This window comes from Lactuca serriola, chromosome 4 (assembly GCF_051521515.1).
Source record: "Lactuca serriola cultivar US96UC23 chromosome 4, Lser_US96UC23_V15, whole genome shotgun sequence".
In the NCBI taxonomy this organism is placed as follows: domain Eukaryota; kingdom Viridiplantae; phylum Streptophyta; class Magnoliopsida; order Asterales; family Asteraceae; genus Lactuca; species Lactuca serriola.
The window spans coordinates 369,177,513-369,182,682 of NC_136411.1; the positions used below are offsets into that span (position 1 = coordinate 369,177,513).

Consider the following 5,170-nt stretch of genomic DNA (forward strand, 5'->3'; position numbering starts at 1 on the left):
GTTGCTTTTGTTTGATTTCATTTGATTTTGTCAAATTGCAGGGTTTTTCTGAATCCGTCAACTCCTTTAATCGGCTGATTTTCATCTTGTTTTAACGATTCGTTTACAAAAAGTTTTGCTCTTTTTTTTTGTTAATTTATCTTTAACAGAAAAATGAATCAAAATCAAACTCATTGACTTTTAAATTTGTCGACAAATCGTAGCTTTCGTGACCGATTTTATTGGTGAGATCGAAGGATTTGTAACTTAGGGTTTTAGTGAAGATGTTGGGCGCTGGATTGCAGCATGGACGTAGTAGTGGTGGAGAGGATAGGTTTTACATGCCGGCGAAAGCAAGAAGGATTCGTCAGCATCAAGAGAACCTCTGTAGAGCTGAAAGTAACGTTACTCCGACCCAATCTACGACATCTTCTGTCAGGGAGGAGCCGGAGAATCAACTCCTGCATCCATCAAATCCGGAACCGTTGGAATCCTCAGTGGTGGCGGTGCCGGCAACATCATCGTTGTGTAATCTTGAACGGTTTTTGGAAACTGTTACGCCTTCTGTTCCTGTTCAACATCTCTCCAAGGTCTGTACCGATATTAATCTTTTATATTGAAATGAGTTGAATTAATTCAAATTAGTCGTCTCAGTTTATACTTGTATTGCTAATTCGTTATATCATGGAGTAAAGTAACTTATAGGAACATTTGGTTTATTCAATTTGAGTATGCGATAGCCAATTAATCAGATTTTTGATTTATAATTTAGTAGTATAATTTACTTTACATTTTAGCTGTGGTTTTCTCTTTCTCCATTGGCAATACTCCGAATTCATGTTTGAAAGCAAATGAAGTCAGCTTGAATTATTATTCAGTGAGCCCTGAGGGTGGCCTTTCAGTTTTTATGAGTGAACAGAGTTTGCCTTTGATGTTATATTTCTATTGTTTAATCAAGGATTCCATATATTGACAATCAAAATATATGTGTTTCTGCTAAAGCATACCATCTTCCAAAAAGAATTAGAGTACAATAAAATGGTTAATGTTCAGTAATCATGTATAAACAGGGGTATTGTAGTTGTGTATTTGATCCAAATAATGATTTTACTTGAACTTTATGGCAGTAGAGAACTATGAGAGGATGGAGGACAAGAGATGTGGAATATCAACCATACTTTGTTCTTGGTGATTTGTGGGAATCTTTCAAGGAGTGGAGTGCTTATGGTGCTGGAGTTCCTTTATAATTGAATGAAGCTAATTGTGTGATCCAATATTATGTGCCTTATTTATCTGGAATTCAAATATATGTAGACCCTTTGAAGTTTTCAATAAATTCCAGGTACTGGAACAGTAAATATCTTCCTTTCTTCCTCTTTCTTGTTTAGGGTTATGTCAGGCTCCTTTTCAACTAGTAGCATCTATTATGCTTCTTTATGAAATTTAAATAATCTAGTTATTTTGTTGCTTTACAGGCAACTAATTGAGGATATTGATGATAACTCATTTACAGATTCAAGTAGTGATGGGAGCAGTGATTATGAACAGGAAAGGGGTTCTTTACATTATCTAAGGGAGAAGAGTAATAATCATCACCCAAAGAATGACATTCTTCACCGAATGGATCATTTGTCAATGAATGATGAGAACAATGTAGTTCAAGAAGACTTTTCTAGTGATGATAGTGATTCTGCCACCACTCAAAGTTGCTTGATATTTGAGTACATGGAACATAGTCAGCCTTTGGGCAGAGAACCTTTGTGTGATAAGGTTAGCTTTAAAAAAACAAAGAAAGTGGGTTTTATTCTTTATTTATAAATCTTTGGATAATTACTTTAGTTCTGTTTTCTTGTTGCAACAGATACTTGATCTTGCACAACGTTTCCCTGAATTGAAAAGTCTAAGAAGTTGTGACTTGCTGCCATCTAGTTGGCTTTCTGTCGCTTGGTATGATTGCTAATAAGTACTAGAGTTTGGGAAGGAATGGAATGATTCATTCCATTGCTACAGACCAACCAAATATGATCACAACTCATTCCATTCCTTTGTGATTCCATTCCATTCCATCCAATCAAACAGATTCTTAATATGGTCTTTGCTACTTGCTCTTTCTCACATAATATGCTACTACTAAATGGCCCTTTTTTGATGCTTTTTATCAGGTACCCAATATACAGATTTCCCATGGGGCCCACCTTGAAAGATCTTGATGCTTGTTTTCTAACTTTTCATTCCCTTCACACTCCTACTACAGGTCATTCATATATATCATATAAATCTCCCTGGATTTTTCAGGCTGAGAACAACCTTTTTTTATAGTTATAAAATTTACGAGTTGCATTACTAATTTATTATTATTGTTTTTTATTTTTGTTTCAGGCAATGAATGTGAGCATCCACCTGTTGTAAGGCATTTCAGGCAATGAATTTGAAAAGGTAATTTTTTTTATTTATGAACTTTCAAAGCAACTTTTATTGTTTTACATCACTTGAATTTTAGTGCATTAGGTCATATAATATGTTGAAATGTTGAACATTTTATGATGAGATTGTTTCAAATAAGGGAAGTAGAATAAAGGATAAATTAATTCATAATGTCTATGAAACCCCTTATACCCTTCTCATGAACGGTGAAATAAATTATAGAGGCGAGATAGAACAAAGGAGTATGGGGTGGCTGAATTATTCCATTTGGATCCTCATTACACAATAAGTTTATGTTTGAAACATATAAAAGTGTGTCTAGCTTTGTATGATCCAGTTGCAGCAAAAGATAAATTATTCAATTTTTTCAGCATCTGTTGTGTATGGTAACAGTTTTGTTTAGGTTGCACCCACTAAGAATGTATCAGCTTTTTTAGCATCTGTTGGAAAGTGAATGTTCAAAAGGAAAAAACGATATAAGTGCACATTTGTTACTATGCTAATATGAATTGAGGATTAAGCTATTAGTTTCTAAATCACAAACAGTGTTTGCTGCCTTTCTTAATCTGTTTGAATACGAAATCAAGCCTGTGTTTATATTTGATTTGATTGTTTATGTGAGTTTTTGGTCGATTTTGGTTTAATGTTGTGATTAAAGTAGGGTTTGTTAGAATATAATGTTGTAGAAATTATCCTTATGGGTCTTGACACATCAAGTTTGTTAATTATTTAGAAAAATATTATAAATTATCTTTGATTTCATGAGAATATAAATGCTTGTTTGTCATATTCAATTCACATTCGGTAAAATGTTGTGTCCACATGATACTAAGGAATACAATTCTGTAATTGACTTGGGCATAAACATGTTATTTTGATCAAGAGAAAAAGAAAAATAGCCTAGATAATTAGCAACTTATAAGTAGGTTGGTTGGTGTTATGTGAAAGTGAAAGGGGTAAGTGAAATTTGAGAGTGATTTGTGTTTTTTTAGTCACATTGCATCGGACTCAATTCCAGCTTGGAAATGGTGGTTTGTTTGGTGCTAGTTATATTCAGGTAAAAGATTTCCCATCTCTTATATTAATGTTTGGTTTTAATGTTTGGCTTATTACATTACTTTTGTCTCCTTTGTTGTATTGATGAGGCTTGAGCATGCTGGGCTGTTAATGTTCCTATTTGTTTTCATTTATGCAGGTAACAATCTTGTTGAAAGGACTTATGAATCAGATATTAATGGTAACAAGTTTAACACTCGAGTCCATACGATTAGATGTTAATGGTAACAAGTTTAACACATGTGTCTTTGTTATACATACAAATTAAATGCAATGGATTGTATTTTTTGTATATGGTATTTTATTTTATATTATGCAATGGATTGTATTTTTTGTATATGGTATTTTATTTCTATTATGAGAGATTAAATGCAAATTTAATTTATAAATTAATAAATATATAAATATATTTTTTTTTTAAAAAAATTAAAATTACGATACGCAAAAATGTGTGTCGTCTTCATTTATGACATGGCCTTTCTTGACTGGTGCTTCCTTGATACGCATTGTGTGTCATAAACACGTGCGTCGTAAGGTTACGACACGCAAATGCGTGTCGTCTTCCTTTATGACATGGCCTTTCTTGATACGCATTGCGTGTCATAACCGCGCGTCGTAAATGCGCGTCATAAATGCGCGTCGTAAATGCGCATCGTCTATAGACGACGCGCAAAAGCGCGTCATCTCTCTTTATGATAGGGCCTTCCTTGACGCGCATTTTCGCGTCATCTGAGCGTTTTACGACGCGCAATGAGCGTCGTAAAAGCCCTTTTTTCTAGTAGTGATGGATCCTCTGACAAAGTATCCTCTGAGCCTACTTCCTCAGAAAAAGTGATTTCAGAAGAGGATGTGAACACTGTGTTAGACTAAGGAAGAGAAGAGACAGTTGCTCCAAATGTTTCTGTAGCTGAGGAGCATGATCTACAATCAGTCCAAGTTCAAAGTGACTATAACAAAGGGTCTTCTAAGAGTGTGATTGAGACTGATCTGTATGAAGACCATGATCTTACAGGCTTTGATAAGGATGAAATTCCGACAAAATTTGGAAGCAATGAAGATTTTTTGTCAAATGTCAATCTCAACATGCTACTTGACAATATCAATGATGTTGCTCATCTAGCAATGGAGATACGGGACTCCGATGACATTCTTGAGTCAACACCCCTTATTACCGAACAGGTGGTTGATACAACAACTCCTATGGTGACAGTGTCAGGGATTCCTCCCCTTGATGTTGTTTCACCTACCACTAAACCACTTCCGAGTGATGATGCAACAATCCAGACCTTACAACCTCCTTGAAAGAGAAGAAGACGTGATCCTAGACATGGACTTCTGGATTCTGACTTATCTCAAGGCCTATCAATTACACCAAGAACTACCCCTGCCATCGTCTCATTAGAACCTTTTAGTGAAGGTCCTAGCACCACCTTTGAGGCTGGTGGTTCTTCTGCTCAAGTAGGATTTTCTCCTCCTAGGCTAGATCATGATGTTGCCTCTATACGGCTCACCTTGCATCTAGCTCAGGAATAAAGCTCAATGCCTTCTCCCAGAGCTAAAGGAATTTCTTTTGGAGAAGGTCATTCAGGAGAAGATAATCCAATCATTGATGAGCTTCAGAAGTGAGTGAATGTGCTTGATCAAAAGAACATAGAGCTAAATATCCAAGTTTATGATCTTTTGAGCGACAATGTAAAGCTGAAGATTCAAG

At 35.3% G+C, this 5,170-nt stretch overlaps 1 pseudogene; it reads left to right on the forward strand.

Moving 5' to 3' along the window:
* Nucleotides 1-263: 263 nt before the first annotated feature.
* On the forward strand, nucleotides 264-4,761 carry LOC145099762 (uncharacterized; annotated as a pseudogene).
* Nucleotides 4,762-5,170: the final 409 nt, after the last annotated feature.